The 13,672-nt window shown below is 48.0% G+C and overlaps 1 protein-coding gene across 4 annotated transcripts in view; it reads left to right on the top strand.

Moving 5' to 3' along the window:
- Positions 1–1,775: 1,775 nt before the first annotated feature.
- The window catches only part of MATN2 (matrilin 2), a 155,403-nt gene continuing 143,506 nt past the window's right edge, over positions 1,776–13,672 (top strand). For 3 of the 4 annotated variants that reach the window (XM_067711672.1, XM_067711671.1, XM_067711670.1), the window contains exon 1: positions 1,777–2,018. The gene's annotated coding sequence lies outside the window, so the exon portion shown is untranslated. Of the gene's footprint in view, positions 2,019–13,672 lie in introns of all 4 variants that reach the window. The other variant, XM_067711673.1, reaches the window with a different exon arrangement.

The raw sequence follows: 13,672 nt of genomic DNA, 5'->3' as shown, positions 1-13,672 counted from the left end.
ATTCACCCTAAAGGTAACTGGGAAACTAAGCCATTGTTTTTCCTTACTTGATATTTCTGGATCCTGAAATCGCTTTTGCTGCTGCTTTTTTTTTTTTTTTTTTTCCAGCAGACCTGAAGGTCATTCCACGAGGTGAACAACTCACTGACCTATTTGACGTGGCTGCAGGCATGCTTTGTACAGAAATTTCCTCTTCTGAAGACTTCTGATAGAACTCCCTGGGGAGAAACATCCATCTTACTCGGCATACACCAGAATCACTGAAATCTGTTACTGCTACATTACAATTCACTAAAATTTGTAAGGATTTCGGAATTACTATTGTTTTCCTGGTTAAATTACCGGATCATACTGGTGTCTTGAAATAAGGCAACACATTTAAACTGTAAGTTTCCATAAACTGTAACTTCACTTCCCCAGCTCCTAGGGGATTTTCACTGGCCCAGACTCAGGAAGGATTTTCATTGGTGGGATCCAGGACTTCAGAGACCAAACATTTCCTGAAGACTTTCCTCTACTTTCTGACTTCCACCTACCTCCTCCCAAAGACATACAAAGAAACTATTTCTGATCAGTGCAGGCGGCCAAGAGTGCCCAGTGGGCCTAAGGTGCAGCGTGAGGGAACATGAATCCAAGATTCTTTCTCGGCATTAGGATACCACTGAGTTGCCCGATGGCTTGAGTATGTTGACCCCTTGCCTTATGGCTAGGATTTTAATTACCCACCTGGAGCTTTCCTGAAAAATTGATTTTGTACAAGGTTTTTACTCATATTCCAGAAACCAACTCTATCATCAAATAGGAGTGACGACGGTTCAGAGTAAAGGCAGCCAAGAGGACTTAAATGATCAGATTTTGGCACCAGACGTTTTGAAACTTGCTAGTTCTGCGGCCTCTACCCCACAGCTTGTTAAAACCTGAACTGAGTGGTTGGGTTAATGGTTTGGGGTTAGAATTCTGGAGCAATTATTAGGAGATGTCCTAGCCTGTTGTAACGACCCCACTCACCCCCAGCTGCCCAGGAGCAGGGAGAGCTGGTAGAGTGGCATTCCCCAGCCCTTTCCCTGCCACTGACCAATCCTGGCTTTCGCATCCCTCCAAAGTTCCCTTGGGGACCTCTCAGGGCACGTCCCCCCGCTTCACAAAATTGCAAACATCTTTGCCCATAATTTCAAAAGTCTTGCCTGGACTAGACTTTCTCTGCTCCTTCAGGGTAGGAACCTTGTTTCCTTTCCGTCCTGGCATCCTTAGTCCCGTCCCCACCCAGGGGCCTGGTTTCTGGCCAGTGGGCGCTCTGTTAATATGAACTGGCACCGGTGTTCTGGGTACTGCCAAGACAGTTCCTGGCACTTGTCACCAGTTAGCCCAATTCTCAACACTTTCTTCTTCATCACCGTCATCGATGGTCTCCTCCTGTAGATCATGACCCCCAGTTCAGGAAACAGGACCCCCGTCATGCCTTTCTCCCTCCAGGAGATGCTCTCCTCCGCTCCCCACCCCACTCCCCTCCGCCAAGAGCCCAAAGCTCCTTGTTTTTCTGAGCCTGCGTGCGGCTCCAGACCCCCGGGGTCCGATCCCCGCCTGGGCTTGGGGACGGACCGCGCAGAGCGAGGTGGCAGCAGGCAGGGCGTGCGGCCAGGGTGCCCAGCTCCCGGGGCTGCCTGCAGGGTGGGGCGGTCCTCGCGGCCTATCCCTCTCCGCTCCTGCCCCATCCCCAAACAGTACACCCCTCCTCCCGCCGGCCCTCTCCCCACCCTCCGCGGCGCCGCCTCCCCCGCCGCCTGCCGGCGCTGGCCCAGAGCCGCCCAGGCAGCCAGCGAGCGAGCGGAGCGCTCTGGGATGGGACTCGGAGGAAGCGGCGAAAGAGGAGACAGCGGCAGCACCTCGGGCTTCTTCCTCGGCTCCCACGAGCGATTCCCGAGGAGAGCCGTGGCTCTCGGAGCGGCGAGGAGGCCAGCGACGAAGACCCGGGAGTCTGCGCCCCTGTCTCGCTTCCCAGGCGCCGGCGGTGGCTGCAGGTGAGCGGGGCGCGCTCTCCCCGGGGCCCTGCCTGGCCCCGCAGCCCCGAGGCGCAGACAGACAGACGGACAGACAGAGCTTGGGCACCCACGCACGCGGGCGCGCCCAAAGGCCCGCGCCCCGGCCCGTGCGGCCCCTCCCGTCGGACGCCCCCTCCCGCCCTGGGCCCCTGGCTCCCGACCCCTCGGGGTAGAGGGCGAGAGGGAGGGCGGCGCTGCGGGACCCCCCGGCCGGGGCCAGTTGGGCCGCCCTGGCCGGGCGAGCTCCGCGAGCTCCCTGAGCCCGGCGCAGCGCGTGGCAGCCACCCCGCAGCGCCCCGTGGGGGCGCTGTGCCCCCCCGCGGGGCCGCCCAGACCTGGCCTCCACCGACCCCAGGAAAGGGAGACTTGTTGAGCGGTGATGCGGCGTGATTGCTGTCCAGCTGGCCAGCGGATCGATTCCGACTCCCCGCCTCTGTCGGCTGTTATTTTAATGCCCGTGTCATCTGCATTTGGTTCTTGGTTCTCTAGGACAGCTAAAGCTCCAGCTTCCCTACATTGCGGGGAAAGGAAAGAAAGGGGAGGGCGTTTTGTGGTAGTTGCTAGAAACCCCGAGGGCAGTTTGGAGAGAGGACAGAAAAATGGGAACCCTCTCTCGTTAACGTCTCCTGGACTGGACGCACAGGAAGGTGCACAGGAAGGTAGCTCCTCGGGAACACATACTCCCGCCCGGAACAAACCCAGGTGACCAAGTCCCAAATCGTCATAAATGGGCTGCATCTGCACCAAGTGCATTTAATTGGTTTCCCGCTGCGGGGGTGGGGGAGGGGTGGGGGAGGGGTATGGTCAAGACCAGAGACTCTGGGGTTCGCTTGCTTAGGTTCAGACCCCGGCTGTGAGTGAAGCTTACAGGTTGGCAACTTCGGGGTTACCCAACTGCTCTATGCCTCACTTTCTTCATCTGTCCAATGGGGTTGATAATACCTACAGGGTTGTGAGGATTGAATTCAAGTCGTTAGAACAGTTCCAGGCATTTTAAGATTGGTGATTAGTTCCATCACCTGTCTCTCCAGAAAAGCAAGGCGTTCCTACAAGCAGTCACTTCCTCTCCAAATCAGGAAGGTGGGCCCTCTGTGGGTACGTGAGGGTGGCAGGTGATCTACATGTATTTAACTGGAGTTTTCCATTCAGGAGTGCATCCTACACGGTTCTCCCTGCCTGTTTCTCCCAGCCTCAGAAAACCATATTGCTGTTCCAAGATGGGTTTATGGTCTGGAAAGTTTCCTCTCAGCCCCTGAAGCTTGGTCCCTTAGAACCCCCTGTTGAGAATAGAGGTAGATATCTGTTGGGTCTTCACCTTCTGTTTTCCTATCTGCCCAAACTTTTAGTCCTGCCAGTAGAATTCAGTCAGACCTCTGTGTTGCCAGGCTTCTCTTTCCTACAAATTCCGGGCTCAGGAGTCCAGGCCCTGGCAAGCTGGAGGCACTGAGGCCTGAGCTCACTGGCTGGAGGTGCCGTACCAGAGTCCACTTCTCAGACACCCTCAGATGGCTGTCATGCTCTAAGCTCTTACCGGCATCACCATATATCTCTGTTTAGCAAGAGGTAGTTGAAATGAGGCCCAAGATTTAAAGCAAAGGAAATAGAAGATTGCTCCTTGAAAGGTAGATGAGGAATAAGAGGATCACTGAAGGTTCTGCAGAGAAATCCCACAGTTTTCCTAGAATCAGCTCTGCCTGGGGCGAAGAGGGAGTGCCAGTGTAAACGCTGGCCTGCAGGGTGTTGGGTGTGAGGCTGGGTGGGAGGTGAGAAGGGACATGCTGGGACTCAGGGGTGAGCAGCTGCGTTTAAGGCCAGCCAAGTGAACCAGAGCCTCGAATGCTATCCCTGGGACGGGACTGGCTCCCCTCTGGTTTTTAGCATGTGTGTTTAAGAGAGCCCTTTCCTGGGACTCCCTGTCTTTAGGGAGGCTCAGGAGGGCACCCCTGTGTAATGTACATGTGGGGATAAGTCAGGAGGGTCAGAGGAAGAGAGAGGCCGAAGTGCCAAGGAGAGAGTGGAGGCTGTCATTGCTGCTGCTAATAAACAGTGCCAGGGAGGCCCTTCCAAGGGACCAGTTGCCACTTGGAGCTCTAGCCGTGAGGTCGTCTTTGAACCCTGCCAGGTGGCTCGTTAGACAGCCACCACTGCCTTACCTGGTAGGACCCTGAAAGGGACTCAGAGAGAAAGGCAGGGCTGGGCTCTATCCCAGAGGCCTCGGCTGTTATCAGTAATTGGTGGTAATGATGCTGACAGTGATGAGAGGTTGTGGGAGTACGACCCTGATCTTGGCACCTGAGGGACCTGGGTTCCAGTCTCAGCCCTGCCACTCATTACCTGCAAGGATTTTGGAACGTTACTTAGACTCCCTGCCTCAGTTTTCTCATCTGTAAATGGAAATAGAATTGTTGGGAGAATTAAATTAGTTAACACACATGAAGTGCTTAGTATAATGCCTAGCTCAGAGTAAGTGCTCAATATTTATTACCTATACTTATTATTATCTGAGCCTCAGTTATATCATCCATCAAATGGGGATGATACGATCTATGTCATAGTGTTGTTATAAGGGTTAAATGAGATAATTAATGTGAATTAATCTGCCAGTGCTTGGAGTGAGTTGATTGAAAATAAGATTTTTACCGAACTGTCTGTATGTAAAGTCAGTGGCTGAGCAGGTGGGCTAGCTAACATCTTTCCAAAGTTCTTTTTAGAGTATTTATTGTCAGGGAAAACTTTACTGTTGGAGACCGTGGCTCCATCCCCATTGGAATACCCCACTGCTATTTTAGGTTATTGTACTAGTTTCTTATTGCTGCTGTAACAAATGACTGCAAACTTAGTGCTTAAAGCAACACAAACTTATTGTCCCTCAGTTCTGGAGGTCAGAAGTCTGAAATAGGTCTCACCGGGCTAACATCAAGGTGTCGACAAGCTATGTTCCTTCTGGAGGCTCTAGGGGGAAAGCTGTTCCCTCGCCTTTTCTGGCTTCTGAAAGGTGCCTATGTTTCTTGTCTCCTGGTATTTTCCATCTTCAAAGCATAGCAGCTTCCAGTTCTTCTCTCCCTTCCCCCTTCTCCCCCCTTCCTCTCTCTTTTATAAAGACCCTTGTGATTACGTTGGGCCCACTTGAATGATCCAGGCTAATTTCTCCTTCTCAATATCCTTAGCTTAATCACATCTGCAAAGTCCCTTTTTCCACAAAGGTAACATATTCACAGATTCCGGGATGATTATGTCATAGACATCTTTGGGGGCATTATGCTGCCTAATAAACAGTTATTATTAGAGAAAATGATGTAAAGCAAAGGATTTTTTTTAAAGATTTATTTATTATTTATTTCTTTATTTTTGGCTGCGTCGGGTCTTAGTTGCGGCACGTGGGATCTTCGTTGAGGCATGCGGGATCTTTCCTTGTGGGTGCAGGCTTCTCTCTAGTTGTGGCATGTGGGTTTTCTCTCTCTAGTGGTGGCACGCAGGCTCCAGGGTGCGTGGGCTCTGTAGTTGAGGCAAGTGGGCTCTGTAGTTGTGGCATGCGAGCTCAGTAGTTGTGGCACGCGGGCTTAGTTGCCCCGCGGCATGTGGGATCTTAGTTCCCTGACCAGGGATCGAACCTGCGTCCTCTTGCATTGGAAGGCGGATTCTTTACCACTGGACCACCAGGGAAATCCCAATCAAAGGATTTTATCTCACTTCTGTTGAGGGCTTATCCTTGCACCTTCCCAGTTAGGTGAGTTTGTTTTCACTTGTCTTAAAGATGAGAAGCTCAAGACCACAGAGGTCAAGGCTATAGGTCAAATCTTTTGTGAGCCCTGCGTTGCTTCAAACTCAGTTCTGAAGTTGCTACTTTCACAATTTCTCCCTTTCTTTGACAAACCCTCAGCTTTTAACACTAGCCCCTCAGAATGGTCTCCTTTTCCCCATCAACAGTGTTTGCTGATTTTTTCTAGCTCCTTCTCCTTCTCCATTTCCATTGAAATACAAAGAATGCCCCCATCCCCAAGATCTCCTCTAATAAAATTACCACCTCTCTGAAATTTCCAGACAGTGTGTGTATTAGTTTCCCACTGCTGCTGTAATAAGTTACCACAAACTTAGTGACATAAAACAAGTTTATTGGAAGCAACCTATACATCTATCCACAGATGAATGGATAAAGAAGATGTGGTATATATGTACAATGGAATATTACCTAGCTATAAAAAAGAATGACATAATGCCATTTTCAGCATCATGGATAGACCTAGACATTATCATATTAAGTCAGACAGAGAAAGACAAATATCGTATAATATCACTTACATGTGGAATCTCAAAAAATGATACAAATGAACTGATTTACAAAACAGAAATAGACTCACAGACAGAAAATAAACTTATGGTTGCCAAAGGGGATAGTGGGTGAGGGGGGAGAGGTAAATTAGGAGTTTGGGGTTAACATATACACACTACTAAATATAAAATAGGTAGACAACAAGGACCTACTGTGTAGCACAGGGAACTATACTCGATATTTCATAATAACCTATAATGGAAAAGAATCTGAAAGAAAGTATATATATTATATATAATATATATATGTATAACTGAATCACTTTGCTATGCACTTGAAACTAACACAACATTGTAAACTATACTTCAGTTTTTAAAAAGTTTATTATCTTATGTTTCTGGAAGTCAAAAGTCTGAAATGGTTCTTACTGGGTGAATTGTTCCTTCTGGAGGCTTTAGGGGAGAATCCATTTCCTTGTCTTTTTCAGCTTCTAGAATCTTCCCTCATTGCTTGGCTTGTCGCCTCCTTCCATCTTCAAAGCCAGCAATGTCAGGCTGAGTCCTTCTCATGCTGCCTCACTCTTCTGTTTTTAAGGACCCTGGTGATTGCGTTGGGCTCACCTGGGTAATTCAGGATGCTCTCACTATTTTTTGCTATTTTTTAATTGAAGTATAGTTGATGTAGGGTATCTCCCTATTTTTTTTTTTTTTTTTTTTTTGCGTTACTTGGGCCTCTCACTGTTGCGGCCTCTCCCGTTGCGGAGCACAGGCTCCGGACGCGCAGGCTCAGCGGCCATGGCTCACGTGCCCAGCCGCTCCGCGGCATGTGGGATCTTCCCAGACCGGGGCACGAACCCGTGTCCCCTGCATTGGCAGGCGGACTCTCAACCACTGCGCCACCAGGGAAGCCCATCTCCCTATTTTTAAAGTCAGCTGATTAGCAACTGTAATTCCCCTTTGCTGTGTAACGTAACATATCCACAGATTCTGGGGATTAGGACATGGACATCTTTGGAGGGACATTATTTTGCCCACCCCAGGGCTTGAGAAGGAGTTCCAGGTCAGGACCAGCTGTGCACCCTCATTCTTATTAACACCTCTTCCAGAATGTGCACAATAGCCCTCTCAAGAGAGAACACCCATTAGCCTCTCTCTAAAATCTCTGCTGCAGCTCACATCTCTCCCTGAATCCCTTTGTCCATGGCATGATCAGAGAGCAAGGGTGGCAGGAGTAGTACTGCACACTTCACTTGTTAAGTAAAATTTTAATCAAAAGAACATATAAAAAGATGCACAAACCATAAGGGAACAGTACAATGGCTCTTTTGCAAAATGAACACTCTTATGTGACCATCTCCCAGATCGGCACCCCAGAAGCCCCACTTTGTGCCCACAATTACCCAATTAATTATCACCTCCCCCTGAAGGTAACTGCTCTTCTAACTTCGTTTGCCTGTTTTTTAAGTCAGCTTTTTACTGAAGCATACATATAGAAAGGTGCGCAAATCTGGCGTGTAGCTGGATTATTTTTCATGAACCTGCAGTCAGCATACTGAGTAATCAGCAGAACATTCCCAGTACCCCACAATCCCCCCCTCACGCCTCCTTCTGTGCACTGACACCTCAAGTGTCACCACTATCCCGATTCCTAAGATTGTAGATTCATTTTGTCCATTTTTGAATTTAATTTTGTTCAATATTATGTTTGTAAGTTTATGATGATATTGCGCCAAGCGGTAATTCACTCATTTCTATGGTTGTATAATAGCCCATTATATGCCTCCACCACAGTGTATCTGTTCTCTTGTTAAGGTTGTTTCCATTCACAGTTCAATTTGAAAGGGAGTGATTCCCTCCCTGTATCTCCGTTGTCCTAAACTCAATCCAACCAGCGGTGAGTAAGAGACGTTGTATGGAGCTAACGGGCTGGAATGGAGGGTTAATGTGTGTGTGTGTGTGTGTGTGTGTTGGTGGAATGGATGGGGGTGTTTCTGAGGTTAGCATTGTTAAGACAGGGCCAGATTATGGGACTTTGAGTGCTAAGCTAAGGAATCTGGATTTTTTTTTTTTTTTTTTTTGCGGTACGCGGGCCTCTCGCTGTTGCGGCCTCTCCCGTTGCGGAGCACAGGCTCCGGACGTGCAGGCTCAGCGGCCATGGCTCACGGGCCCAGCCGCTCCGCGGCATGTGGGCCCTTCCCGGACTGCGGCACGAACCCGTGTTCCCTGCATCGGCAGGCGGACTCTCAACCACTGCGCCACCAGGGAAGCCCAGGAATCTGGATTTTATCGGCTTGGTATGTAGAAGTCACTGATAGTTTTTGAGCAGGCGCATGATAAGCATGATATTATGTTGGGAAGATTGAATTCAGCTAGTGCCAGATGGCGTCAATAGGAGAGACTTAGAAACAGTCAGTTAATTAGGATTATGATCAACTCCAAGTTATACAAAAAACAGAAATGACAGTGACCTGAAGAAGGAAGTTTATTTCTGTCTAGAAGCCTGGAGGCAGCGTGTCCAAAGTGAGCATGGGGTCGGGGACCCACAGTTTTGTGCCCTGTCACTTTTACCATGCAGCATGACTTCCATTTTCATGGTGCCTCGTGGTTCAAAATGACTGGTGGGTTTCCAGCCAGGATGTGCTCATTCCAGCCAGCAGGAAGGAAAAAGCAAGGCGGTCATTCCCCCACCCCTCCTTTAAGGACACTTCTCTGAAGTTGTACTCGCCGCATCCACTTCCATCCCCCCTAACCCCCATGCAGTCACCTGATACGGAAGAAGGGAAGACTGGGCATCTTGGTCTTTTTCCAGCCCCATTATGTGTCCAGTTAAAAAGTGAGGGTTCTATTACTGAAGAAGGAGGGGAGGATATTGGGGGGCAACAGCAGTGTCTGCCAGGACCTTTGTAGTCTCTCCGGTATGAATAAGGGGCAAGCCTAGGGCTGTGACCTTGGTATAGATGGAAAAGGGAGAAGGCATGCGAGACCTCACGTGGTAGAACATGGTGCTTGATTGAATGGAAGGGAGGAAAGATAAGGTAGGAATGACCATATATTCCAAAATATGAAGTGAGGGTTTTTTTTCCTCAGAAAATGATTCCTTGGAAAAGAGGAAATTGCTGTATATGTGAGTCCTTGCAAAGTCTCTCAGAGTATGTGGAACTCTTTGAAATATGTTGAACAAAGTACTATTGGGGGAAGACACGTTGGCTTGAAATGTCCTCAATCAAACTGAGGACAAATATGTCAGTTTGAATATGTTGTCAAATATGTTGAACAAAGTACTACTGGGGGAAGACACGTTAGCTTGAAATGTCCTCAATCAGTGTGCTAATTTTGAATACATGTAGAAGTCAATGACCAAAACAGTAAAAGAAAAATCAGCTCAAATTTAGTCATTATTCCTCTGGGCACAGTTTCACAATTGCAAGGGCTGGATGACACTGGATACGATACTGTAAGAGCAGCACAGTGAATGAGTAAGTTGCAGAGATGGTGAATTTATGCCTCCAGGACATATTAAAAAACCCAACAACTGTCTTCATGTTACATAAGTGGGAACTGGTGGTCTGAGATAAAATTTCCAGTGACAGCATCATGTATAGATTCAGAAAGTGCTGTCTCTCAGACAACCTAGAAGTAAAGATGTCAGAAAACAAAAAAAATCTTTAGCGTTGATGAAATACTGATGTTAGAGAGGCAAGCATTTGAAAACTGTTTTATGACATGAGAGAAAACACTGTTTTCTGAAACATTTTTAATGAATAAAGCATTATTTCTAAGTGAATATATATTTTGTAATTTCAGATGTTTTGAATATGCATGTATGAGTAAATGGATACTTTAATTATTATAACTAGACATTTGATATTTCATCTATATCATTTAAAAATTATGTATTCAGGGCCAAGGAATCTGGGGCAGAGGCTCCTTCCATCATAGGAGAGAGCCATTGGGGTTGCCTGCGTTAAGGCAAACAGAGTATGTAGACGAAGACCTGGGCTCGGCCTTGGCAGTTGTCAGGTGCAGAACTAGGGCCAGTTTGATTCAACATTTATTGATCTTTTGTTGATCAATAAATGTGTTTATTCAACACTTACCTATTTTCTAAAACTTTAGTTATGAAATTCAGCATCTAGCACATGGGTGTGGTTTCAAGGAACAGTTCAGAGTCTAGGCAGGGAGACAGATATGGAAACAAGAAAAAGAAACACAGTGCTAGGGAATTCCCTGGTAGTCCAGTGGCTAGGACTCCGTGCTTTCACTGCGGTGGCGTGGGTTCGATCCCTGGTCAGGGAACTAAAATCCCACAAGCTGCACAGCGCGGCCAAAAAACAAAAACAAACAAACAAAAACCCAGGGCTAGAGCAGACAACAAACCCGTTGTCAGGGGTGCATAGAAAAGTCAATCCTTGCTGGGAAAATCGGAGAACATTTTAGGGGGTGGGTGACATGTGACTTGAGCCTTTAGGAATGAATGCGTTTTTGAATAATACAGAAGGTAGACCAGGCCAAGGGACCAGCGTGGATGAAGGCACCCAGCTAGGACAAGAATCTGAATTCTTTCGGCACTGGTAGAGGGGCTGGGGTGCACGTGGGACTGCCATGGTTGTAGGGCGGGCAGTGGTCTGTCGTGGAGGGCCTTGAACATGAATGTTACGTAGTAAGGCCTTAGGTGGGTTCTGAGCACGGAAGGGGCAGGACCCAAGGCAGGAAGAGCAGTTCCAAAGCTTCTGGAGAAGTCTGGGTGAGAAATAGAGAGACTGGAGCATTGCTGCAGTGGCGGGAACCGTCAGGAGGGCTGGAGCAGGGGCGGGAAAGCCAGGGCTTGTCCACCCATGAATGTGATGGTGACGCAAGGGACACATGGAAGCTGAGGCCGAGGTTTCCAGTCCGGGTACCGGAGCAGATGGAGTTACCTTGACCATGAAAGGACTTGAGTCTGTACCTGGAAAGGCTGGGCTGGCAAGCAGGCCTTGACCACTGGGTGAAAGTCACAGAAAGCCAATGTCAGGTCAACATCTAAATGTCAACATCTAAATGGAGGTTGGGCTCCATTTGCCGGCCCTGTGGGCGCTGGGGATTCTGGTCTGAGGTGGGAGACAGGAAGGAGGGCCTCTGGGGCTGCTGCGGCCCCAGCCCTGTGTGACTGGTTCTCATTGAACACAGAGTAGTTAGTATGCACACTTGGTGTGCCAATGGAGTGGCCTTTGAGGGACAAAACTCTTAAATATGATGTCTAAGAACTTTCAGAATTGGAGAGGGGACTCAAAATCTCTTTTTTAGCAAGTAGGCTGGCTGCCTGAGAGGTGGCGGGGGTAGACTCTTGGCTTTGTCACTTAACTAGCTCTGAGACCTTGGAGAGTGTCTTTCTATCTGTGGCCGCCGGTGTTCCTCCCATGAAATTGGGACCTCGTCCACCTCACAGAATGACTGTAGGGCCAAATGAGATAACAATATACAAGCGCCCAGCTCACTGCCTGGCCCATAGTAGGCACTTAGAAAATATTAGTGCTTTAGCTCCTTTGTCTTCTTGTGCAGGGGCAGGAAGAGGGTGTCATGCCCATCTTCCTCAGGGGAGCAGCGTTGTCCTGTCCTGGGCCCCTCTCCTGGGCCTGTGGTCTGGTTTAGGCTGAGGAACGCTGCTTCCAAGACCACGCCTCTCATTTCATGGCTGACTCGTTAAAGCCCAGAGAGTTAAATCACCTAACCGAGGTCGCAGCGTGTTGTGACAGAGCCAGGCCTCTCCTCTCAAGGCCCACGGCACGTAGTGCTGGCTCTGATGGGATGCTACGCCATCTGTCGATTTACTTGAAACAGCGATGCTTAGAACAATTTCCTTCTCTCTCTCTCTGCCCCACCCTCTTGGTGAAGCTAAATGAAAAGACTCATTGTCTCATGGAGAGGAGAAAAGTCACTAGAACAAAAGTCAAAGCTGTTTAATTGTTTTAAAAAATATTCTTTCCATGCCCCCAAATGCTTCATGGAATCTGTTCTGATTGAATTAACCTCTATTTCTCAGCACAACAATGCTTCTCATATGCCCATATGTGAAAGGAACTGTTTCTCAAACATCATTTTGTTTTCCAGTTGGAACTGGATCTGGCTCCTGTTCTTCAAATGCTAGCAGCTGTAAATGCCTCCCTGAGAAACAGTGATTAATGTGGGCTACGTGTACTGACTTATTTTTTCTTGTTTCACTGCCATTGCGTTTTTTTTAAAAAAGCCTGTCTTGTCTGATATGAATATTGCCATGCTGGTTTTATGTTGACTTGTATACAGTATCCTTTTCCCCATTCTTTTAGTTTCTATTAAACAGCTTTTTAGAAGTCCAACTTAAAACAATCAAATTCATCACTTTGAAGTGTATAATTTGATGGGTTCTGACAAATGTATAGAGCCATGTAACCTCCACCATAATCATGATGTGAACATTTCTGCCACCCCTGAAATTTCCCTCCTGCCCCTTGGTAGCTGACCCTCTTTTCCCATCCCACCCCCTGGAACCATTGATCTTTCTGTCACAGAGTTTTGCCCTTTGTTGAATGTCATATAAATAGAATTGTTCAGTATGTATTCTTTTTGTGTCTGGCAGCTTTCACTCAGCCTAATTATTTTGAGATTCACCCATTACATCATTCCTTTAACTGCTGAGTAGTAGTCCATTGTATGGATGTACCACAATTTATTTATCTGTCCGTTAATATATGGACATTTGCATTGTTCCCAGTTTTCAGCTTTTACAAAGAAAGCTTCTATGAGCATCTGAGTATAAGGCTTTGTGTGGGTGTGTTTTTATATCTTCTGGGTAAATATCTAGGTTGCTGGTTTGCCCAGTTTGCCCAGGACTGAGTTTTCTGGGATGAAGAACTTTCAGTGCAAAAACACAGGCAATTCTAGGCAAACCAGACCAGTTGGTCACCCTGTGCTGTCTCATTTGGGAAGTGTATGTTTAACTGAATGAGAAACTGCTAAATTGTTCCCCTAAGTGGCTACACCATTTTGCATTCTTACCAGCAATGTATTAGGATTCCAGTTTTCCACATCTTCGCCAACACTTGGTTATATCAGTCTTTTTAATTTTTGTTATTCTAGTGGATTTGTCATGGAATGTCATTGTGATTTTTTTTGTGTGTGTGTGTGGTACGCTGGCCTCTCACTGTTGTGGCCTCTCCCGTTGCGGAGCACAGGCTCCGGACGCGCAGGCTCAGCGGCCATGGCTCACGGGCCCTGCCGCTCCACGGCATGTGGGATCTTCCCGGACTGGGGCACGAACCCGTGTCCCCTGCATCGGCAGGCGGCCTCTCAACCACTGCGCCACCAGGGAAGCCCCATTGTGATTTTTAATTTGCATTTTTCTAATGACT

The sequence above is a fragment of the Pseudorca crassidens genome, chromosome 17 (assembly GCF_039906515.1).
Source record: "Pseudorca crassidens isolate mPseCra1 chromosome 17, mPseCra1.hap1, whole genome shotgun sequence".
Taxonomy (NCBI): Eukaryota; Metazoa; Chordata; class Mammalia; order Artiodactyla; family Delphinidae; genus Pseudorca; species Pseudorca crassidens.
The sequence above is the reverse complement of the archived record's forward strand: the minus strand, read 5'-3'. Positions and strand labels throughout refer to the sequence as shown.